Here is a 27,076-nt window from a genome sequence, read left to right on the forward strand (position 1 = left end):
GTGTGAGTTTATTTCAGAAACTTTAATCAGTTCCATTGATCACCCTGCCTGTTTCTGTAATGATACCATTCAGTTTTATTACTATTGCTCTGTAGTAGAGTTCAAGGTCTGTGATAGTGATTTCTCCAGAAAGTTATTCACTGTTCAAGATTGTTTTTGATATCCTGAAGTTGAGAATTGCTTTTTCAAGGTCTATTTAAAATGTGTTGGAATTTTGATGGGAATTGCATTAAATCTGTAGGTTGCTTTTAGTAAGATGGCCATTTTCACTGTTAATCCTGCCAATTTATGTGCATGGGAGATCTTCCCATCTCCTGATATCATCTTCAATTTCATTTTACAGGGACTTGAAATTCTTGTCATATAGATCTTTCACATGTTTGATTAGAGTTACACCAGGATGTTTTATATTATTTGTGACTATCGTGTTTCCCTAATTTCTTTCTTAGCTGATTCATCAATGTATAAAGAAAGGATACTGATTTGAGTTAATTTTATATCAAGCAACTTTACTAAAATTATCAGCTGTAGAAATTATCTGGTAGAATCTTGAGGTTCACATATGTATACTATTATATCATCTGAGAATGGGAATACCTGACTCTCCTTTCCAATTTGTACCCTCTTGATCTCCTTTTGCTGTCTCATTACTCTAGCTAGAATTTCAAGTACTATATAGAATAGATAGGGAGAGTTGGCAGTCTTGTTTTGCCTCTGATTTTAGTGGGATGACTTCAAGTTCTTCTCCATTTAATTTGATGCTGGCTATTCTCTTGCAGTTTATTATGTTTGGATGTGTGCCTAGAATCCTTGATCTCTCCAAGGCTTTTAACATGAAGAAGTGTTGGATTTTGTTGAAGTCTTTCTCAGCATCTAATGTGATGATTATGTGATTTGCCCCCCTCTGGATTTCTTTATAGTGTGGAATATGTTGATGGATTAATGTATATTCATCCTTGGGATGAAACCTACTTGATCATAGTCTATGGTGTTTTTGATGTATTCTTGGTTTCCTTTTGTTAGAATTCTATTCAGTTTTTTTATGTTGATATTCAGAAGAAAAATTAGTCTGAAATTCTCTTTGTTGAGTCTTTATGGTTTAGGTATCAGGGCAACTACGGCTAACAGTATGAATGATGTAGCATTATTCTGTTTCTATTTTTACAGCAATTTTTATTGGATGTTTTATTTATTTACATTTCAAGTGTTATCTTCATTCCCAGTTTCCCCTCTGGAAACCCCCTCTCCCATCCTCCTTCCCCCTCTTCTATGAGGAGCATTGGTCTTAGCTCTTACTTGAAAGTCTGGGAGTATTCTGCACTAAAACCATGTAGCCCTGGACTTCTTTCTTTCTTTCCTTTTTTCTTTCTTCCTTCCTTACTCTCTTTCTTTCTTCCCTTTCTTTCTTTCTTTCTTTCTTTCTTTCTTTCTTTCTTTCTTTCTTTCTTATTCATTTATTTCTTTATTTCTTTTCTTTTTTGTTTTGTTTGTTCATTTGGAGACTTTTAATGACTGTTTCTATTTCCTTAATGGTTTTGAGACTGTTTAGATAATTTACCTGATCTAGATTTAACTTTGGTATGCAGTATCTGTCTAGAAAATACTCCACTCAACTTATATTTTCCAGTTTTATGAAGTAGGTTTTTAAAGTAACACCTAATGATTTTTTTAAATTTCCTCAATTTCTGTTATTATGTAATTCTTTATTAAGAGTTAAATCTCATGCCTTTTCCCCATCCAGTTTAGCATATTTGTTGGTATCAAATATTAAGTAGCTGAAGTTACATGTACTCATTTTCAGATCTTCAACTATGTTTCATGTCACGTTTTGTGTCAATACCTTATTGATTTGTTGCTCTGACTCTATAATGTATCTTAAGATTGGGAATTGCAATCCTTTCAGCATGTTTTCCATTCAGGCTAATTTTTCTACCTAGGACCTTTTGTGGCTTCATATAAAGTTTAGAATAGTCTTATTGCTGTGAAGAGTAAGTTGAGGACTTTAGTTGAGATTGAATTGAATCTGTACATAGATTGATGAAATAGTTATTTTCATGATATTAAATCTATGCATCTTTCATCATGTGATACCTTTCCATCAATTATTGCTTCTGATGGGGAAGAGTCAATAACAATAACAAATACAGTAATTTCACAAAAAATATTGAGGTGAATTTTCATTAGAAGACACTTGTATGTTTTTCTTGCTTCCCTACCATGGTTCAGAGACAGCATCACTAGAGTACTGATTAGAGAAAATATCCTTCACAGATATAGCACCCATAATTAATTAGTAAAATGAGGAAGGAATTAGGAAAATGAGAATAGAGAGAATAAAGTAGGAGTGAGAAACATAGTACATGTTTTACAGGCATTAATAATAGTAGATAAAATATCTCACAGTAGTTCACCAAGACATTGACAGGGGTGTAGTCTACCCAGGCAATCATCTCCAGGATGCCCAGGAAGAATCTCAACTCCTGTGCCTCGTTTCAGCTTCCATATTTTCACCTGGTTATGTTCCCGCCATCAAGCCACCCACAGTGTGCCTATCTATACAATGGTTTGACACGTTTCTACCTGCTGTTCTAGATTCTGTATAGAAGGGACAGAATCTCATTGGCTGCTACCCTTGTGTTTTACCTGGTGCAGGCCAGATGGTGAAACTTGGTGCTAACTTGTATATTCCTTTGAAAAGAAAAGTGACAATAAGCTTATTTCTTTTTTCCTTATTTATTTTTATGCTAAAAGTAGGGTCTATTGTTCCTTACTGGGACTCTTTCATTGAGTCTTTCAGAAGCAACTTTTAATCCACCACTACACCAAGCAATCTCGTAAACAATGAATATACTTTTTAAATTTTATATTTCCAATTTAAGGTAAATAATTTTCTCATCTTCTGTATGTAACAAAAGCACGTTCATTACTAATGTATAAATGCTGTGTGTTTTCATTATTGACACTATATCTTCAGGATGAGATTAGAAGTTTATATCAGAGACACATTTAGCTATTACTTTTGAATTTGTGGTGATGTACAGTGGTGTGGTTTGGTTTGTACAAGTAAAAGCAACTTGCCTCATGGCATTGTAGCAATATGTCTCCCAATGACAAACTTCCAATGACCAAATTCCTTTCCTTTAAAATTATGTTTTGTTTTTCATTATTTGTGTGAATACACAAATATCTACCTGTTGAGTGCCGGTACCCAAGGAGGCCAGAAGGGACTTTTGATTTCCTGAATCTGGAGTTACAGGCAGTTTTGAGCCATGTAATATGGGAAACAAATTCAGCACCTCGGCAAGAGTACTACATGCTCTTATACTGAGCCGTCTTCCCAAGCCATAGGTCTCTCCAATTAAAGGCTTCACCATGTGCAAGTCACAGGACACATTAAAGGTCATCACCATTCATTGGACAATATTCAGTTATTTATTGATAAAAGACTGTTCATTAATGATCCATTTCTATGAGCAATATGCTTATTAGAGTAGTAGTAATTGGAATATAGCCTACACATATGTGATTTTTCCTCAGACTCCCAGGTCTGTATGCAGTGAAAGTTGTGGCCCTGGATTCAGAAAATCCCTCCTAGAAGGAAAAAGGATCTGTTGTTTTGACTGCATTCCATGCCCAGAGAATGAAATTTCCAATGAGACAGGTAAGTGTGTGCTGTATGGAGAAATTTTCTACTTCTAACTAATAGTCCATTTTTTATTAGAACTGAGGGCAACTGAACTCAGATTCTCCCATTTACTGTAAAGACTTTAAATAATGAGCATTCTCCCTAGCCCAAGTTGTTTATTAATAAGAAAACGAATGTTTAGAAAAGTTTAGGGGTGCACCTTCTTTCTTCATTCAGGAGGCAGAGATAAGTAGATGTCTGAGTGTACAACCAGCATGATTTTCATAACAAATCCCAAGACAGCCAGGGCTACATAGTAAGAACTTGTTTTAAAAATAATTTTATTGCAAATAAATTGCCTTCAAAGAAATACCTTTGATTGCTATCACAGGGCTTAGAGTACTCATCAGTGCTCCTCTCTGTGTCTTCTGAGGTTACGTACAACATACAAAGAATGACTAGGTGCTTTCACACTCTCATTCACACTCTCATCCAGGTTTCAGTACACAAGAGGTGATTAGCAGAAGTGATTTGACTGTGATAGTAGCTAATATTTCTCTCTCTTATATACTGGGAGGAGCTGGTGGGGGATTTGGAATGATACAGATAAATATTATGTTGTCCTAGTAGATGTTTCTCCAGATATCTCTGGATATGTTCAAGGGTGACAGATCTTCAAAAATCTCTGGTGGAAGAGGGAAAAAGGACAAACATGGTACCCTCATTCTTAAAACTCTCACACTTGCATGCAGGCGTAAAACATAGGCAGCTCTCAATTCCCTCAGACTCAAAGAGGTATCTAAAAATAGTTTTCTTCTGTTTCGAAGGAAATCACTTTTTACCTCATTCTGTGAGTCTTGATTCCACAGTGCTGAATTCCACAGGTTGAGGTGAAAAATGTTCTCCAGAGCAAAGATTCCATTCTCTACCAGGCCCCACACACAGGACAGAGGCCATTTGTATTTCAAAGTGCGGTTAGTCCAATTTTCAAAGTTCCCATAACAGCTGTATAACAGCATCAATACTGTTTAAAAGTCCAAAGTTCAAAGTCTCTCCTAAAACTCAAGGCAATCTCTTAATTGCAACACCCAGTAAAATATAAGTATAAATACTGATCACATACTTTCCACACAAAATGACACAAAACATGCTTTAGCATTTCAAAAGAGAAGAAAAGGACCAAAGTCAAGAAATACTGGATCAGTGCAAAACCAAAAACAGGCAGGGCAAACCAAATTCTGCATCCCCATTTCTGATGCGAAAGCATTTTTAAGTACTTCCAGCTCCTGCCAGATTTGTTTTCTGTGTTGTTGTAAAATTATAAAAAATAGGGGCTGGGGATTTAGCTCAGTGGTAGAGCGCTTACCTAGGAAGCGCAAGGCCCTGGGTTCGGTCCCCAGCTCCGAAAAAAAGAACCAAAAAAAATTATAAAAAATAAAAGTCTTTTTACTTGCTCTGGGTCTGGCACTGTGTTCCCCAGGATATCTGATATATATCTTAATCTCAGTCAGCAAAACATCACACCCACTCTGCTCCATTCCATATCACATAGCTGAAGGCCTCTCTCTGAGCTAGCAACAATCTCTCTACCCATCCAGCTCCCAGGGCATGTTTCCATGTCCGAAGCACACATCCCAATTCTGTGGCAGCCAAGAATCTCCAACTGTCACTCACTCTTTTACACTTAAATTGCTACATGAAAGAACACACAACACAATAACCTTTGATCTAATTGATAAGATATAATTGCTCACCTAAACATACAACATTCATCCCTTAACATTCATAAAGAACCTCGCTGATCCCAGCCCACAGCTCCTTACTCCCCAACCCCAATGGGAGAGAGAGCTCATTGCCCAGATGTGTGCAATCCTGACTGCAGGTCCGGAGAGACCACCACTTCTCTCCACCTTTGCCCACATCCCTGGCCTAAGAGGAAACTGTATCGGGCCTCTGGGAACAGGAAGATAGGGGAAGTCAAGCTGCAGGAGCCCTGCAGTTCTGACTGCATCTGTATCTGAACAGTCCAGTCAAACAATTCCCTGCACCCAAATCCCTTGGGAGGGAGGCTAGACCTTCAGAGGGGAAGACATGCCTGGGAAACCAGAGGAGACTACTCTCTGCCCACATTTCTGACTCTAGAAGAAAACACGTAGCACCATCAGAACCCCCTGCATGCAGGGGCCCAGAAGAAGGGCAGGTGCTTCTGGTTGTTGCTCTCACGGAGAGCTGAAACCCAGCAACAAGGAGTCACTTCAGGCCTGAGAACAGGGGTAAGACCAACTTTTCTGCTTCAAGTGACCTGCCTGGTGGACTCAGGATATACACCCACAGGAATAGCTGAAACCCAGTGGACAGGAGTGACTACACGCGTGAAAGCAAAACACTTTGTTCCCATAACTGGCTGGAAGAGAACAGGAAAAGTAGTCTACAGCACTCCTGAAAACAAAGGCCTATAGGATGATCAAGCTACTGTCAGAAATAGCAGAGCAAGGTAAGACCAGAGACATCCTGATGGCAAGAGGCAAGCACAGGAACCCAAACAACAGAAAGCAAGACTACATGGCATCATCAGAGCCCAATTCTCCTACCAAAGCAAATACTGAACAGCCAAACACACCAGAAAAGTAAGATCTAGATTTAAAATCACATTTGATCATGATGATGGAGGATTTCTAGAAACATATAAAGAACTCCCTTAGAGAAATGCAGGAAAACACAAGTAAACAAGTAGAAACCCTTAGAGAGGAAACACAAAAATACAGGAAAGAATTACAGGAAAACACAATCAAACAGTTGAAGGAATTGAAAATAGAAATAGAAACAATAAAGAAAGCACAAAGCGAGACAACTCTGGATAGAGAAAACCAAAGGAAGAGAAAAGAAGTCGTAGATACAAGCATCACAAACAGAATACAAGAGATAGATGAGGGAATCTCAGGAGCAGAAGATTCCATAGGTATCATTGACACAACTGTCAAAGATAATGTAAAACAGAAAAAGCAACTGGCCCAAAAACATACAGGAAATCCAGGACACAATAGGAAGATCAAACTAAGAATAACAGTTTTATAAGAGATTGAAGACTCCCAACTCACAGTACCAGTAAATATCTTCAACAAAATCATAGAAGAAACCTTCCCTAACCTAAAGAAAGAGATGCCCATAAATATGCAAGAAGTCTACAGAACTCCAAATAGATTGGAAGAGAAAAGAAACTCCTCCTGTCACATAATAGTCAAAACACCAAATGCACAAAGCAAAGAAAGAATATTAAAAGCAGTAATGGAAAGAGGTCAAGTAACATATAAAGTCAGACCAATCAGAATTACACCAGATTTCTCACCAGAGATTTGAAAGCCAGAAGATCCGGGACAGAAGTCATACAGACCCTAAGAGAACACAAATGTGAGCCCAGTTTACTGTATCCAGCAAAACTCTCAATTAACATAGATGGAGAAACCAAGATATTCCATGACAAAACCAAATATACACAATATTTTTCTACAAATACAACCCTACAAAGGAAAATACATGGTAAAGCCAAACACAAGGAGGCAAGCTACAACCTAGAAAAAGCAAGAAACTAATTGTTTCATAACAAAACAAAGAGAAGACAAGCACAAAAACATAATCTAACCTCAAAATATGAAGATAACAGGAAGCAACAATCACTATTCCTTAATATCTTTCAAGATCAATGGACTCCATTCCTCAATAAAAAGACAAAGATTAACAAACTGCATATGTAATGAGGACCCAGCATTTTGCTGCCTACAGCAAACATACATCAGAGACAAAGACAGAAACTATGTCACAGTAAAAGGTTGGAAAAAAACTTTCCAAGAAAATGGTCTGTAGAAGGTGGCTGGAGCAGCCACTCTAATATTGAATAAAATCGATTTTCAACCAAAAGTCATCAAAAAAGATAAGGAAGTACACTTCATATTCATCAAAGGAAAAATCCACCAAGATGAACTGTCAATCCTAAATATCTATGCTCCAAATACAAAGGCACCTACATACATAAAAGAAACCATAAAAAGATCTCAAAGCACATATTTCACCTCACACAATAATAGGAAATTTCAAAACCACAATCTCATCAATGGGCAGATCATGGAAAGAGATATTAAACAGAGACATAGACAGACAAAGTAAAGTTATGAACCAAATGGATTTAATAGATATTTATGGAACATTCTATCCTAAAATGAAAGGATATACCTTCCTCTCACAACCTCATGGTATTTTCTCCAAAATTGACCATATAATTGGTCATAAAATAGGCCACAACAGATACAGATAGATAGAAATAATCCCATGCATCCTATCAAACCACCACATGCTAAAGCTGGTCTTGAATAACAATAAGGAAAGAATGCCCACATATACATGGAAGTTGAATAATACTCAATGATAATCTGGTCATGGAAGAAATAATGAAAGACTTCTTAGAATTTAATAAAAATGAAGGTAAAACATTCCCAAACTTATGAGATACTAGAAAGCTGTACTATGAGGAAAACTCAGAGCTCAGAGTGCCTGCAGAAAGAACCTGGAGAGAGCATATATCAGCAGCTTGACAGTACATCTAAGAGCTCTACAAGACAAAGAAGCAAATAAACCCAGAAGGAGTAGAAGGCAGGAAATAGTCAAACTCAGAGCTGAAAGCAACCAAGTAGAAACAAAAAGGATTATACAGAGAATCAATAGAACCAAAAGATGGTTCTTTGAGAATATCAACAAGATAGATAAACCAGATTAAATAGAGGACACAGAGAGTTTATTCATATTAACAAAATCAGAAATGAAAAGGGAGACATAACAACAGAATCAGAGGAAATTTTAAAAAATCATCAGATCCTACTAGAAAAGCCTATATTCAACAAAACTTGAAAATCTCGAGGAAATGGACAATTTCTTAAACAGATACCTGGTGCCAAAGTTAAATCAGGAACAGAAAAAGCACTTATACAACCCCATAACTCCTAAGGACACAGAAGCAGTCATTAAATGTCTCCCAACAAAAAGAGCCCAGGTCCAAATGGATTCAGTGCAGAATTCTATAAGACAGTCACATAAGACCTCATAACAATACTGTCCAAAATTCCACAAAACTGAAACAGACCCAGCATTACCAGATTCCTTCTATGAAGCCACAATCAGTCTTATACCTAAACCACACAAAGACCCAACAAAGAAAGACAACTTCAGACCAAATTCCCTTATGAATCTCGATGCATAAATACTCAATAAAATTCTTTCAAACCGAATCCAAGAAAACATCAGAATTACCCATCATGATCATGTAGGCTTCATACCAAGTATGCAGGGATGGTTTAATATACGGAAAACCATCAACATAATCCATTATATAAAAAACTGAAAGATAAAAACCACATAATCATTTCACTAGATGCTGAGAAAGCATTTGACGAATTCGATGCACCTTCATGATCAAAGTACTGGAAAGAACAGGAATTCAGGGCGCATACCTAAACATAGTAAAAGCCATATACAGCAAACCAGTAGCTAACATTAAACTAAATGGAGAGGAACTTGAAGCAATCCCACTAAAATCAGGGACTAGAAAAGGCTGCCCACTCTCTCCCTACTTATTCAATATAATTCTTGAAGTCCTAGCCAGAGAAATCAGACAACAAAAGGAGATCAAAGGGATACAGATTGGAAAAGGAGAAGTCATAATATCACTATTTATTTGCAGATGATATGATAGTATAATCAAGTGATCCCAAAAGTTCCACCAGAGAAATACTAAGCCTGATAACAAACTTCAGCAAAGTGGCAGGGTATAACATTAACTCAAACAAATTGGCAGACTTCCTCTACACAAAAGAGAAACAAGCTGAGAAAGAAATAAGTAAATGACAACTTTCATAACAGTCCCAAATAATATAAAATACCTCGATGTGACTTTAACCAAGCAACTGAAAGATCTTTGTGATAAGAACTTCAAGCCTCTGAAGAAATAAATTGAAGAAGATCTCAGAAGATAGAAAGATCTCCCATATTCATAGATTGGGGGATTAATATAGTAAAGTGACCATTTTGGCAAAAGCGATCTACAGAATTGATGCAATCCCCATCAAAATTCCAACCCAATTCTTCATAGAGGTAGACAAAAAATTTGCAAATTCATCTGGAATAACAAAAAGCCAGGATAGCTAAAACTATCCTCAAAAATAAAGGCACTTCCAGGGGAATCACTATCCCTGAACTCAAGCAGTATTACAGAGCAATAGTGATAAAAACCTAAATGGTATTGGTACAGAGACAGGCATTTAGATGAGTGGAACAGGAATGAAGACCCAGAAATGAACACACACATCTATGGTCACTCCATTTTTGACAAAGGAGCCAAAACCATCCAATGGAAAAAAGATAGCATATTCAGCAACTGGTGCTGGTTCAACTGGATGTCAGCATGTAGAAGAATGCAGATCAATCCATTCTTATCACCCTGTACAAAGCTTAAGTCCAAGTGGTTCAAGGACCTCCATTTCCAACCAGATACACTCAAACCAATAGAAGAAAAAGTGGGGAAGAATCTTGAACACATGGGCACTGGAGAAAATTTCCTGAACAAAACACCTATGGCTTATGCTCTAAGATCAAGAATCGACAAATGGGATCTCACAGAACTACAAAGCTTCTATAATGCAAAGGACACTGTTGTTCTGACAAAATGGCAACCAACAGATTGGGAAAAGATCTTTACCAATCCTACAACTGATAGAGGGCTTATATTAAAAAATATACAAAGAATTAACGAAGTTAGACTGTAGGGAGACAAATGACCTTATTAAAAATGTGATTCAGACCTGAAAAAAGAACTCACAGCTGAGGAATGCCGAATGGCTGAGAAACACCTAAAGAATTGTTCAAAATCTTTAGTCACAAGGGAAATAGAAATCAAAACAATATTGAGATTCCACCTCACACCAGTCATAATGGCTAAGATCAAAAACTCCGGCAGCAGCAGATGCTGGTGAGGACATGGAGAAAGAGGAACACTCCTCCATTGTTAGTAGGATTGCAGACTCGTACAATTCTGGAAATCAATCTTGAGGTTCCTCAGAAAATTGGACATTGAAATGTCTGATGTCCCACCTATACCTCTCTTGGGCATATACCCAAAAGATGTCCCAACATATAACAAAGACACATGGTCCACTATGTTGGTAGCAGCCTTATTTATAATACCCAGAAGCTGGAAAGAACCCACAGGCCCTCCAACATAGGAATGGATACAGAACATAAATATGGCACATCTACACAATGGAATACTACACCTCTATCAAAAACAATGATTTTATGAAATCCATTGGCAAATGAATGGAACTGGGATATATCATCCTCACTGAGGTAACCCAATCAAAGAAAGCACACATGGTATGCACTCATTGATAAGTGGATATCACAAATGCTCAAATTAACCTAGATGCACAGAACACATGAAACTGAAGAAGGATGACCAAACTAGGATGCTCAACTGCTTCTTTAAAATGGGAACAAGAATACCCTTAGAAGTGGATAGAGAGGCAATGTTTAGAACAGAGCCTGAAGGATCGCCCATTCAGAGCCTGCCCCACACATGGCGTATACATATACAGCCACCAAACTAGATAAGACGGATGAAGCAAAGAAGTGCAAGGTGACAAGATCCAGATGTAGATCTCTCCTGAGAGACAAAGCCAGAATACGGCAGGAACATAGGCGAATGCAAACAGGAAAACACTGAACTGAGAATGGGACCCCAGTTGAAGGAATGAGAGAATGGACTGAAAGAGCTTGAAGGGGCTCGAGACCCCATATGAAAAACAATGCCTACAAACCAGAGCTTCCAGGGACTAAGCCACTACCCATAGGCTATACATGGACTGACCCTGGCCTCCAACTGCATAGGTAGCAATGACTAGCCTAGTAAGGGCATCAGTGGAAGGGGAAGCCCTTCGTCATGCCAAGGCTGGATCCCCAATGATAGGGATTCTTGGGGGGAATTAGGTAATGGCAGGAGGATTGGTAGGGGAACATGTGTATAGAAGGGGAGAGGGAAAGGTTAGGTGAATGTTGGCCTGGAAACTGGGAATGGAAATGAATTTTGAAATAGAAATAAAATAGGCCAATTTAATAAAGATGGAAAAAGTGAAAAATAATAAAATTGAGTTCATCAGAAAAAATATTCATTACGCCCTGTACAGGTGCACCATGGAATCATAACATCAGCATCCATGTTGTCTCCGCGGTTTCCCTGACCTCTCCTCCTATCTCTTCCTCTTCCCTTACAATTTTTCTGCTGTCCATCCCTCCTTCTCATACAATGACAGGCCTCGTTCTATCCTGCACCACCCTTCACCTGTATTTTACAAATTAAATGAAGAGAAGTTTCTGGTGAAATCACCTGAGTCCTGAGTACATGACTGGCAGCTGTCCTTGGGGCAGTGGAATTAGCATCAAAATTCAGGTAATTCCAGAGCAAAGCACAATATGTCTGCAATAATTTCTCCCTCTTGAACTCATCCCACACATGGTCGGAAGATATCCCACAACTGTGGAATTTCCAATATCTTAGGATCTCCAACATAATCTGAACTTCACCATCAAAGTTTCACTCAATGGTCTCTTTGGGTCTCAATTCAGGGATCCTCTTAAAATAATCCTGATAATTTACTCAGCTATGGAGGAGGACTCCAGAGATCCTTTCATGGATTCTTCACTCTAAATACAGAACCATTTGGATGAAACTGCTACCATTCTGACATTTGCTGGGACTGGAACACGGCCCCCTCATACAACGACATCTTTAATTGGCTTTCTGTTGTCAATGGTTTCTTTCACTGCTTAACCTTTTCTTTCATTTCTTTCCACAGTTTGGAAGCTTAGCTGGGTGAGATATTTCCCTGAGGTTACCACTCCCTTTATTTATTTAGCATCTGGCTTTTCTTTAAATGTATTATCTCCTGGAACACTGGTCTTATCTCCATTACATTTTCAGGTGTTCATAACCTCCTCAAACCATACATTTTGGTTTGCTCAAATTGCTCCTTTTTGTTATAGATCTGCATAAGGGTGATCACAGCAGCCATGCAGCATTCAATCCTAAATTGTCTTGAAATATCCTCTTACATGGCTATTAATCTAAATTTCTTCAATTTAGCCTTAGACAGATCATTTCTCTCTCTCTCTCTCTCTCTCTCTCTCTCTCTCTCTCTCTCTCTCTCTCTCTCTCTTTTGGACAAAGCCAGAAAGCTACCACATTCTTCTCCAAAATATTATGAGAACAATATCTAGGCTAGTTAGTAATATTCTTCTTCTGTGAAGCCTCTTGAGCCAATCCTTTATAATCTACATTGCACTCTGCACTACTGCCTTCCATGCTCTAAAGAAGATAGCCCATTAAGCCCCACTTAAATAATCCAACCACTATTCTGGTCCAAAATCCAAAGTCTTCCACATTCCTACCACAAACATGGTCAGCCCACTCACAGCAACACCTCAGTCCTGTTACTAATTGCTTGGTCACCGATCTACCGCTGTGACAATCCACACTGACATTGACAACTCCTATAAAAAAGCACTTGTTAGAGCTTAATTTCAGAGGTTTAGTACATTGTCATCATAGTAGGCTGCCAGGTGGAACATGCAGTCATAGTGTTGAAGAAATAGCTCAGAGTACTACATCTGGATCTGCAGACAAGAAGAGAGCCACTGGGCCTGACTTTGGCTTTAAAGACCTAAAGTCAATACCCCTCACTCCCCCCAAGTCCCCATGATACAGTTCCTCTGACAAGACCATGCCTTCTAATCCCTTCTCAAGTCTGTCTTTCACCGATGACCAAGTATCCAAATATATGAGCCAAGGGGGCTATTCTTATTCAAACCACCACAAAACACATGGCACACACATGGAAATGAGAAGACAACTGTGGGAGATCAGTTCTTTCCTTTCCCATTTTTGCAAGTCCAGGAATGAAACTCAAGTTGTCAGGCCTGCAGAGCATTGCTTTCCCCAACTAAACAATGTTTCCAGAGCCTCCAACTGGATAATTTTAGGTAAAACTATGATTCCCTCACCACTGCCAAGCTTCAGCTTCTACCTGAGTATGTTGATGTACACAGAATTAGATTTCAGGGAAGCTTCTATGAAGGTTCAGAGTGTTCTGTGGGCCCTTGCATTCTTAGTATCTGGATAGACTTTACAGATGGGAAACCCAAGTTTGCTACTTTCTCAAACACAGTGGTGGTGCTGATGGTAGTAGTAGAGTGGGGTGAGGAGTAGGATGTGCATACATACAAGTGTGTATCATTCTCCACCTTCTTTTTTTGAGACAAGATCTTTCACTGAAACTGCAGGCTTATAATCTGGCTACAATAGCTAGCTAGAAAGACCTTCCTTTCTTTGCCAAACTAGTTCTGAGATTATAGGTACTTAGAGTTGCACTTGCACATTTAAATGAGTGCTGGGAATTGAACTCAAGTCCCTCATACTTACATGCATACATTTAACTAAGACATTTTTCCAGTCCCCTTGGTGGATTTTGTCTATGATCCACTTTAATAATTTACCTTGACACAACTGGCACCCTGTCCCTTCTCAGCATCCATTTCATACAGAACATCAGAATCCCTTCCGATGATTTGATTCCTGACCTGCCATTCAAAAATATTTTTAATGTGATCTTTAGTAGTTTTATACATGGATCTTCCCTTATTCTCTTCTCAATTTCATACCATCTTTAATTTTTTGTTTGTTTGATCGCTTTTCATTTTATAACCCACTAAATCCAATCACTGCTGCTAAAACACACATCTACTAGAAAATGGTGGACTTACCAGGAATATCCCAAAAAGGTAATTGACTCTCCTTCCCCTAAAACCATAAACTTCTCATAGCCTCAGCTAGAGTGGGACCTCATGAAACCCTCCCTGATCCATATGAAAATGTTCGCTGTCTGATCTTATACAAGTCTTGTTCAGGCAAACGCATCTGCTCTGAGTTAATGGGTACAGTTGGAACATCATGCCCAGAAGCCTTCCTGCAGCGTTCCTCGTCACCGTTTTGCTCCTACACTCCTTCTACCTCTTCTTCAATGATGGCCCCTAAGCTTTTGGAGGAGGGAGGATATATACATATCCCATCCAAAAGGCTGGTTTACTGGGGTTGTTTCTGGAGAATTTCCCCTTCTCTTTGGCTTTTTACTCTAGAGTGGAGGGGAAGTGACTTTCCCACTTCCTTACATTTTGTTTGATGGTCTATGTTGAGGTCAGCTGAATCTTTTGTAAACCTAACATTAACTGTCTTTTAACAAGCCATAGGCTAAAGAAGAGAGAATTGCAATGGGGAGATGGCTCAGTAAATAAAGTACTTACCCATAAGCCTGGGAACTTTGATAAATTTCTAACAATTGTGAACCTTGCTTCTCACCTAGGGCTGCTGGCCATTGGCTGTCAAGGACAAAGGGTATGGGGGTGTTGGGGACAGGATCCAGAGGATGTGAGTACAGATGGACAAATTGATTTCAGGAATCAACTGCACTCAACTTTATTTGGGGTGAACAGAATTATATAGATATTAGAGAATTGGTAAGGAATTCAAAGGTAGATATGTATTAATGGCTAGCATAGGAATGATACTAGGCAGGTTCTTGTAAGGAAAGTGGAAGTTGAACCTATAATTTGGCCATAGGCTATGGCCCTTACTCAGTTTTTTGGAGTTACAGGCAGTAAGTTCTAATTGAAGAGATTTTCCATACATGGTAGACTGCACCCTTAATAGTAGGATTTCCCAACAGACAAATCACATAAAAAGCCAGTTGTGGTGGTGAACTGTGCCTATAACACCAGTACTGCGGAGGCAGAAATACAAATCCCTGGCACTCCCTGGCCAGCCAAACTAGACTAATCACCAATCCCCAGAGAGATCACAAAGCAAATTAGATGGCTCATGAGAAATGTACCTTAAGTTCACCTCTGGGTAACACATGTAGAAATACAGGCTGCATACATATTCATGCACACATATGAATCAACAAAACTACAAATATTCACTTATTTACACAGAATATAAAGACTCCAACATTGAAATTACCACTGCTCAAGTATCGCAAAATTCACCAAATTTGTTACTTTTGTAAATTGAGTGAAAGAGAGTCCATGGGAGGGGAAGTAAATTTACCATGGTGCACATATGGAATTGGGGAGCCAGTCATCACCTGACTCTCTCCACAGATGCATTAGCTAGGCTAAATGTCCCATGATCTCCCAAGACAAATTCTCTGTGTGTCTCATCTCTCTATAAGGGGCTCTGGGATTACAGACATTTCTGCTTGTATGTCCAGCCTTTACTTGGATCCTGGGCATCCCAACTCACATCATCCGGCTTGGGCAGCAAGTGCATTTACTTGGTGAGCATTGGTCCCCTGTGCAGGAAGTGCTAACTATGGCGGCAAAATTGTAAACAAACTGAGGCTGTGTAGTGTACATTCCTAAGTTTCTGGTGGAGGCAGAATCTTCAGACAAATGTATCATTGAATTGTGAGGAGAAATCATGACTTTGTCTATGTCTCAATACTGCAGTCACATTAGTCCCTGCACAATATTCATCTGATATCTGAAAAAACAGAGGAAGGCTATCAGGTTAACCTACTCAAATAAGAGGGGCTATGAGCAAAAGAATGATGATTATGAAATAACAAAAATGTACATTTTTCAACAGATGTGGATCAGTGTATACAGTGTCTAGACAATCAATATGCCAACACAACACAAAACCACTGCCTCCCAAAGTCTATTACCTTCCTGGATTATGAAGACCCCATGGGGATAAGTCTGTCCTGCATAGCTCTGTGTTTCTCTGCACTGTCATCTCTAGTTCTTGGCATCTTTCTGAAGCAGAAGAACACTCCCATTGTGAAGGCAAATAACTGCACTCTTTCCTATGTCCTGCTTATTGCCCTTAACTTCTGTTTTCTCTGCTCCTTTCTCTTCATTGGCCATCCCAACACAGCCACTTGCATCCTGCAACAGACCACATTTGCAGTGGTGTTCACTGTGGCTGTTTCCAATGTCTTGGCCAAAACGATTACCGTGGTTCTGGCCTTCAAGGTCACCGCTCCAGGAAGAAGAATCAGGTGGTTGTTGGTAACACGGGCACCTAAATTCATAGTTCCCATCTGCACCTTGATCCAATTTATCTTGTGTGGAGTCTGGCTGGGAAACACCCCTCCGTTCATTGACACAGATACACGCTCTGAACATGAACATATTATCATCATGTGCAACAAGGGCTCAGTCACTGCCTTCTACTGTGTGCTGGGTTACCTGGGGGCTCTAGCCCTGGGAAGCTTCACCTTGGCTTTCTTGGCCAGGAACCTACCTGACACCTTCAATGAAGCCAAGTTCCTGACATTCAGCATGCTGGTGTTCTGCAGTGTCTGGGTTACCTTCCTCCCTGTCTACCACAGTATTAAGGGGAAGGACATGGTAGTTGTGGAAGTCTTCTCCATCTTGGTCTCCAGTGCAGGACTTCTAGGCTGTATCTTTGCCCCCAAGTGCTACATTATTTTGTTAAGACTACAAAGGAACTCTCTTCAGGGTCACAGGGACAAAATACATTATAATTATAAGACTTACTAAATTTTTATTAAATTTTCAAGTCAGTACATTATATTTCCATACATGTATTTTGTTCCTATTCATCCCCCTCACAAACTGATGACCCCATCCCCTCTGTCTCTTCTTCCTTATCTTAAAATAATCTTATTTCTATATTCATATATGTTTCATTGCCCCCTTCTTTTTCAGCTCCCAGACTTTCTTCCCTCTCAGTTACTTTCTACTTTCATGTTACTGGAGAGAGAGAGAGCCAGTTTCCTGGTTTTCTCTCTTGGCTTATCACACTTCTGGATTATCAGGTGTGAGGGATACTTGGAACAATAAACTTTTATTGAACCAGAAGAGAGGCACTAGCAGAAAGAAAATATTTTACCCAAGTTAATACACATGAATCTACACAAATTCATATATACATCCATGCATATATAATCATATATCTTAATGCATTCTGGTTGGTATCAGCTACTTACTTATCCAATAATTATATATGTAGACACACACACACACACACACACATGTCTATATTTACGTATGAATGAGGAACAAAAGACCAAGTACAAGGGCTAAATTAATTAAACACAGGGCTGTAAATAATTGTTCTCTCTGGCAAAACTAAGGCTGTCTTGCTGTTAAAAGAAAGACCTGTTAAGACACCTGGGCAGGAGAAGTCTGCGTACACTTTCTGCTCTCTCTGCAGCTTCTTCTGTATCTCTCTCTGCACTCTGTGTATTGCTATCTTAATTTTTAAGTTTCCTTTTAAATTCCAAGTTATTCTACTTCTTCCTCCTAATTTTTCAGTCTCCTCCAGCTCTGATGTGATGCCATGCAATGTGATCATTCTTATTTTCATACCTGTTTCAAGGGAATGAATCATCTAGTTAATTTTTTTACATCTTGGAATGTATTCTAACTTGTAAATGCATGCTTTCTATTTCAGAAGCAATTAATGGTAACAGGAAAACCATATTAGTTAGTAGTGGAAATCTTTCCTAAAATATAATCCCTTCAGCCTTCCCTAGAAGGACTTATGCATCATAGAATTATAATCCACGCTTTACAGATGAGAAACCATCACAGGAAAACTACCTGCTTGTTTTTAGCCTTTCTTACATTTCTCCTAGCTGTAGATACTTTGTTGTTATTTTGTTTTGTTTTGTGTTGCTTTGCTTTGTTTTTTTTTTCAAAAATGAGAACATGAATTCAGAAAGAGAATAGTGGATGGAGAATAGGGTACAAAATTCGATGATAGATAATGGGAATTAATTTGAACAAAACACATTATACACATTTATAAAATTCTGAAATAATAAAAACTGTTTAATAAAAAAGAATATTGTTCTTAATAATGTAAAACATTAATTTTAAAAATCCTTTTAGAAAAAATACCACATGCAGAGTTGAGCCTGTTCATGGTTTTCAAACAACACTTACCTATTTTTAAAGATACAGCAGACATGAGACCCCGTGAGAGTGAGACCCAACCGCCTGGTCAGGTGGGCACTCCTGAGGCTGCAGAGCGGAAGAGACCACCAACACTGCTCACCCCTGCCCACATCCCTGGCCCAAGAGGAAACTGTATAAGGCCTCTCGGCTCCCGTGGGGGAGGGCCCAGGAGCGGAAGGACCCCTGCATGAGACACCGCCTGAACCTGAGGGAAACAGACCGGATAAACAGTTCTCTGCACCCAAATCCCGTGGGAGGGAGAGCTAAACCTTCAGAGAGGCAGACAAGCCTGGGAAACCAGAAGAGACTGCTCTCTGTACATACATCTCGGACGACAGAGGAAAACACCAAAGGCCATCTGGAACCCTGGTGCACTGAACCTCCCGGAAGGGGCGGCACAGGTCTTCCTGGTTGCTGCCGCTGCAGAGAGCCCGTGGGCAGCACCCCACAAGCGAACTTGAGCCTCGGGACCACAGGTAAGACCAAATTTTCTGCTGCAAGAAAGCTGCCTGGTGAACTCAAGACACAGGCCCACAGGAACAGCTGAAGACCTGTAGAGAGGAAAAACTACACGCCCGAAAGCAGAACACTCTGTCCCCATAACTGACTGAAAGAGAGGAAAACAGGTCTACAGCACTCCTGACACACAGGCTTATAGGACAGTCTAGCCACTGTCAGAAATAGCAGAACAAAGTAACACTAGAGATAATCTGATGGTGAGGCAAGCGCAGGAACACAAGCAACAGAAACCAAGACTACATGGCATCATCGGAGCCCAATTCTCCCACCAAAATAAACATGGAATATCCAAACACACCAGAAAAGCAAGATCTAGTTTCACAATCATATTTGATCATGATGCTGGAGGACTTCAAGAAAGACGTGAAGAACTCCCTTAGGGAAACACAGGAAAACATTAATAAACAAGTAGAAGCCTACAGAGAGGAATCGCAAAAATCCCTGAAAGAATTCCAGGAAAACACAATCAAACAGTTGAAGGAATTAAAAATGGAAATAGAAGCAATCAAGAAAGAACACATGGAAACAACCCTGGATATAGAAAACCAAAAGAAGAGACAAGGAGCTGTTGATACAAGCTTCACCAACAGAATTCAAGAGATGGAAGAGAGAATCTCAGGAGCAGAAGATTCCATAGAAATCATTGACTCAACTGTCAAAGATAATGTAAAGCGGAAAAAGCTACTGGTCCAAAACATACAGGAAATCCAGGACTCAATGAGAAGATCAAACCTAAGGATAATACGTAAAGAAGAGAGTGAAGACTCCCAGCTCAAAGGACCAGTAAATATCTTCAACAAAATCATAGAAGAAAACTTCCCTAACCTAAAAAAAGAGATACCCATAGACATACAAGAAGCCTACAGAACTCCAAATAGATTGGACCAGAAAAGAAACACCTACCCTCACATAATTGTCAGAACACCAAACGCACAAAATAAAGAAAGAATATTAAAAGCAGTAAGGGAAAAAGGTCAAGTAACATATAAAGGTAGACCTATCAGAATCACACCAGACTTTTCGCCAGAAAATATGAAGGCCAGAAGATCCTGGACTGATGTCATACAGACCCTAAGAGAACACAAACGCCAGCCCAGGTTACTGTATCCTGCAAAACTCTTAATTAACATAGATGGAGAAACCAAGATATTCCATGACAAAACCAAATTTACACAATATCTTTCTACAAATCCAGCACTACAAAGGATAATAAATGGTAAATCCCAACATAAGGAGGCAAGCTATACCCTAGAAGAAGCAAGAAACTAATCCTCTTGGCAACAAAACAAAGAGAATGAAAGCACACAAACAACCTCACATCCAAATATGAATATAACGGGAAGCAATAATCACTATTCCTTAATATCTCTCAACATCAATGGCCTCAACTCCCTAATAAAAAGACATAGATTAACAAACTGGATACGCAATGAGGACCCTGCATTCTGCTGCCTACAGGAAACACACCTCAGAGACAAAGACAGACATTACCTCAGAGTGAAAGGCTGGAAAACAATTTTCCAAGCAAATGGTCAGAAGAAGCAAGCTGGAGTAGCCATTCTAATATCAGATAAAATCAATTTTCAACTGAAAGTCATCAAAAAAGACAAGGAAGGACACTTCATATTCATCAAAGGAAAAATCCACCAAGATGAACTCTCAATCCTAAATATCTATGCCCCAAATACAAGGGCACCTACATACGTAAAAGAAACCTTACTAAAGCTCAAAACACACATTGCACCTCACACAATAATAGTGGGAGATTTCAACACCCCACTCTCATCAATGGACAGATCATGGAAACAGAAGTTAAACAGTGATGTCGACAGACTAAGAGAAGTCATGAGCCAAATGGACTTAACGGATATTTATAGAACATTCTATCCTAAAGCAAAAGGATATACCTTCTTCTCAGCTCCTCATGGTACTTTCTCCAAAATTGACCATATAATTGGTCAAAAAACGGGCCTCAACAGGTACAGAAAGATAGAAATAATCCCATGCGTGCTATCGGACCACCACGGCCTAAAACTGGTCTTCAATAACAATAAGGGAAGAATGCCCACATATACGTGGAAATTGCACAATGCTCTACGCAATGATAACCTGGTCAAGGAAGAAATAAAGAAAGAAATTAAAAACTTTTTAGAATTTAATGAAAATGAAGGTACAACATACCCAAACTTATGGGACACTATGAAAGCTGTGCTAAGAGGAAAACTCATAGCACTGAGTGCCTGCAGAAAGAAACAGGAAAGAGCATATGTCAGCAGCTTGACAGCACACCTAAAAGCTCTAGAACAAAAAGAAGCAAATACACCCAGGAGGAGTAGAAGGCAGGAAATAATCAAACTCAGAGCTGAAATCAACCAAGTAGAAACAAAAAGGACCATAGAAAGAATCAACAGAACCAAAGTTGGTTCTTTGAGAAAATCAACAAGATAGATAAACCCTTAGCCAGACTAGCGAGAGGACACAGAGAGTGTGTCCAAATTAACAAAATCAGAAATGAAAAGGGAGACATAACTACAGATTCAGAGGAAATTCAAAAAATCATCAGATCTTACTATAAAAACCTATATTCAACAAAACTTGAAAATCTTCAGGAAATGGACAATTTCCTAGACAGATACCAGGTATCGAAGTTAAATCAGGAACAGATAAACCAGTTAAACAACCCCATAACTCCTAAGGAAATAGAAGCAGTCATTAAAGGTCTCCCAAACAAAAGAGCCCAGGTCCAGACGGGTTTAGTGCAGAATTCTATCAAACCTTCATAGAAGACCTCATACCAATATTATCCAAACTATTCCACAAAATTGAAACAGATGGAGCACTACCGAATTACTTCTACGAAGCCACAATTACTCTTATACCTAAACCACACAAAGACACAACAAAGAAAGAGAACTTCAGACCAATTTCCCTTATGAATATCGACGCAAAAATACTCAATAAAATTCTGGCAAACCGAATTCAAGAGCACATCAAAACAATCATCCACCATGATCAAGTAGGCTTCATCCCAGGCATGCAGGGATGGTTTAATATACGGAAAACCATCAACGGGAACCATTATATAAACAAACTGAAAGAACAGAACCACATGATCATTTCATTAGATGCTGAGAAAGCATTTGACAAAATTCAACACCCCTTCATGATAAAAGTCCTGGAAAGAATAGGAATTCAAGGCCCATACCTAAACTTAGTAAAAGCCATATACAGCAAACCAGTTGCTAACATTAAACTAAATGGAGAGAAACTTGAAGCAATCCCACTAAAATCACGGACTAGACAAGGCTGCCCACTCTCTCCCTACTTATTCAATATAGTTCTTGAAGTTCTAGCCAGAGCAATCAGACAACAAAAGGAGATCAAGGGGATACAGATCGGAAAAGAAGAGGTCAAAATATCACTATTTGCAGATGACATGATAGTATATTTAAGTGATCCCAAAAGTTCCACCAGAGAACTACTAAAGCTGATAAACAACTTCAGCAAAGTGGCTGGGTATAAAATTAACTCAAATAAATCAGTTGCCTTCGTCTATACAAAAGAGAAACAAGCCGAGAAGAAATTAGGGAAACGACACCCTTCATAATAGACCCAAATAATATAAAGTACCTCGGTGTGACTTTAACCAAGCAAGTAAAAGATCTGTACAATAAGAACTTCAAGACACTGAGGAAGGAAATTGAAGAAGACCTCAGAAGATGGAAAGATCTCCCATGCTCATGGATTGGCAGGATTAATATAGTAAAAATGGCCATTTTACCAAAAGCAATCTACAGATTCAATGCAATCCCCATCAAAATACCAATCCAATTCTTCAAAGAGTTAGACAGAACAATTTGCAAATTCATCTGGAATAACAAAAAACCCAGGATAGGTAAAGCTATCCTCAACAATAAAAGGACTTCAGGGGGAATCACTATCCCTGAACTCAAGCAGTATTACAGAGCAATAGTGATAAAAACTGCATGGTATTGGTACAGAGACAGACAGATAGACCAATGGAATAGAATTGAAGACCCCGAAATGAACCCATAGACCTATGGTCACTTGATTTTTGACAAAGGAGCCAAAACCATCCAATGGAAAAAAGATAGCATTTTCAGCAAATGGTGCTGGTTCAACTGGAGGGCAACATGTAGAAGAATGCAGATCGATCCATGCTTATCACCCTGTACAAAGCTTAAGTCCAAGTGGATCAAGGACCTCCACATCAAACCAGACACACTCAAACTAATAGAAGAAAAACTAGGGAAGCATCTGGAACACATGGGCGCTGGAAAAAATTTCCTGAACAAAACACCAATGGCTTATGCTCTAAGATCAAGAATCGACAAATGGGATCTCATAAAACTGCAAAGCTTCTGTAAGGCAAAGGACACTGTGGTTAGGACAAAACGGCAACCAACAGATTGGGAAAAGATCTTTACCAATCCTACAACAGATAGAGGCCTTATATCCAAAATATACAAAGAACTCAAGAAGTTAGACCGCAGGGAAACAAATAACCCTATTAAAAAATGGGGTTCAGAGCTAAACAAAGAATTCACAGCTGAGGAATGCCGAATGGCTGAGAAACACCTAAAGAAATGTTCAACATCTTTAGTCATAAGGGAAATGCAAATCAAAACAACCCTGAAATTTCACCTCACACCAGTGAGAATGGCTAAGATCAAAAACTCAGGTGACAGCAGATGCTGGCGAGGATGTGGAGAAAGAGGAACACTCCTCCATTGTTGGTGGGATTACAGACTGGTAAAACCATTCTGGAAATCAGTCTGGAGGTTCCTCAGAAAATTGGACATTGAACTGCCTGAGGATCCAGCTATACCTCTCTTGGGCATATACCCAAAAGATACCTCAACATATAAAAGAGACACGTGCTCCACTATGTTCATCGCAGCCTTATTTATAATAGCCAGAAACTGGAAAGAACCCAGATGCCCTTCAACAGAGGAATGGATACAGAAAATGTGGTACATCTACACAATGGAATATTACTCAGCTATCAAAAACAACGAGTTTATGAAATTCGTAGGCAAATGGTTGGAACTGTAAAATATCATCCTGAGTGAGCTAACCCAATCACAGAAAGACATACATGGTATGCACTCATTGATAAGTGGCTATTAGCCCAAATGCTTGAATTACCCTAGATCCCTAGAACAAACGAAACTCAAGACGGATGATCAAAATGTGAATGCTTCACTCCTTCTTTAAATGAGGAAAAAGAATACCCTTGGCAGGGAAGGGAGAGGCAAAGATTAAAACAGAGACTGAAGGAACACCCATTCAGAGCCTGCCCCACATGTGGCCCATACATATACAGCCACCCAATTAGACAAGATGGATGAAGCAAAGAAGTGCAGACCGCCAGGAGCCGGATGTAGATCGCTCCTGAGAGACACAGCCAGAATACAGGAAATACAGAGGCGAATGCCAGCAGCAAACCACTGAACTGAGAATAGGTCCCCCGTTGAAGGAATCAGAGAAAGAACTGGAAGAGCTTGAAGGGGCTCGAGACCCCAAATGTACAACAATGTCAAGCAACCAGAGCTTCCAGGGACTAAGCCACTACCTAAAGACTATACATGGACTGACCCTGGACTCTGACCCCATAGGTAGCAATGAATATCCTAGTAAGAGCACCAGTGGAAGGGGAAGCCCTGAGTCCTGCTAAGACTGAACCCCCAGTGAACTAGACTATGGGGGGAGGGCGGCAATGGGGGGAGAGTTGGGAGGGGAACACCCATAAGGAAGGGGAGGGGGGAGGGGGATGTTTTCCCGGAAACCGGGAAAGGGAATAACACTTGAAATTCATATAAGAAATACTCAAGTTAATAAAAAAAAAAGATACAGCAGACATAATAAGATAAAGAAAACAATCTTAAATAATGCTGCATAAAATGAGTGCTTACAACATTGTCTTCATATTTATTCTCTTATGTTCTTTCACTTGTGATGAATGTGATATAGTTATTAAAATGACTATGATAAATATAAAAATGAAATATAACAAAATAAAATGTATTTTTATCACCCAACTTGCAAAAATCTAAACTCCAAGTAGAACAAAGACGTTATCTCCACCCTGAAACTCACAAATCCAAAGAAACTTCTGAAGATAAAATTATTGAAAAGAATGATTCTGAAAGTTCTATTAGCAGTGACAACTCCTGGGAGAAGAAACCTTTCCTGTTCACTTGTATTTGGTCTCTTTTGTCTCCTCCAACATCCCCCAATTTTTCTTTAAGTAACATTCCAATTACTCTCTATTGCCCTCTCGTGTTCTCTCTTCCATCTTTCTTTTCTGCTTTCAGGTCAAGCACACAAACAGAAGATAACAGAAACAACCTTTGGTATTTGTATTTCTGAGTCTGACATAACTTGCTAAACATAATCATTTCTAGTACCACCATTGTCCTGTTAATCTTATTATTTTAATCTTTAAGATGAAAAAAATCCCAGTTCAGATGTGTTTTTCATCTTCAGCTTAGCATGTAGGAGGCACTGTATTCAATACCCAGTGCTGCAAAAGTTATAAAGTGTTAAAATAAACATTTGCACAAACCTCTTTGAAATTCATTATTCTGTACTTAAAATTCTTGTGTAAGAAAACATTTAAAAAATAATAATGCCTCTACTTGAGTGCTGATTAAAAGTTGTTTTTATCTGAAAAGTTGTAGACTTTAGGCATTAGGGTAATGGTTTTGTTGACCATAAAATAATGACAACCTGTGTTCCGAACCCCAGTTCCCATAAACTATATGGGCATTTCACATACATCTATAGTCTTAGTACTTACTTTGAGAGGCAGAAACTGGTTGCTCATTTACTTTAGCTGAATCAAAAAGTTCTGGTTTTGGGGTTGGGGAGTTAGCTCAGTGGTAGAGCGCTTGCCTAGCAAGCACAAGGCCCTGGGTTCGATCACCAGCTCCGGAAAAAAAAGTTCTGGTTTTACTTAGAAACTTGTTTCTAAAACGTAAGACATTGAATAGTAGAGGAAGACATTTGATTTCGACCTGTGGCCTACACATGATGTACATATCCAAACACAGATACCTATATAGAAAGAAAAACTAGTAGTCTCCATTTCAAAGCATTATTAGGATTGGGAAAAGTTAAAATCTAAGGACAGATAAGTCACATTTCTTTCTCTATTCTTACTCTGTCCTAGCCATATGTTTTTCCAAATTATGAATGGATTAAATGAAGTAGAATGTGGCACAGGTGATAAATTAAATTCAATGTATAATTGTTTAGTAAATGTTTCAATATATATATATATATATATATATATATATATATATATATATATATGTAATTTGTAGTTCATTTGTACTGTTTAAGTAGGAATGGGTACAAACACCTCGCATACTCTAAGAAAATCATGTTAAATGAGCAAAAATTAATCCTGAGTATATACAAATGGATTTTAACAACATTTTTGAGACAGCCTTTAGTACAGGTTGACCTCAACATTTTGTGTGTACAAAGTTTATCTTGACCTCCAAATTCTTCTGTGTCTTGATCTCCAGTGCTGGGATTACAGATGTTTAAAACAATACCCAGTTTATGTGTTTCTGCTGATTACACCCAGGACTTTGTGCATGATAGAAAAGCATACTAATAATTGAGATACATCCCCATCCCTTATGACAATATTTTTATCCACAGCAGAAAGTAAGTTTTTTGACATCAGCTTGATCAAGTCTTCCCAAGAGGACTTCAGCTCAGGAACCCGGTTGTCACTGAAACTTGATGAAATCATAGCACCTGGGATTGGAGATGATGAGCCCTAAACATATTTTCAATAAATTTTTTCTGGCAAGT

The 27,076-nt window shown here is 38.9% G+C and overlaps 1 pseudogene; it reads left to right on the plus strand.

Annotated features, from left to right (window-relative positions):
• The window catches only part of Vmn2r116l-ps33 (vomeronasal 2, receptor 116 like, pseudogene 33), a 101,986-nt pseudogene extending 84,702 nt beyond the window's left edge, over positions 1-17,284 (plus strand).
• Positions 17,285-27,076: the final 9,792 nt, after the last annotated feature.

Source organism: Rattus norvegicus, chromosome 12 (genome assembly GCF_021556685.1).
Source record: "Rattus norvegicus strain SHRSP/BbbUtx chromosome 12, alternate assembly SHRSP_T2T, whole genome shotgun sequence".
Classification (NCBI taxonomy): domain Eukaryota; kingdom Metazoa; phylum Chordata; class Mammalia; order Rodentia; family Muridae; genus Rattus; species Rattus norvegicus.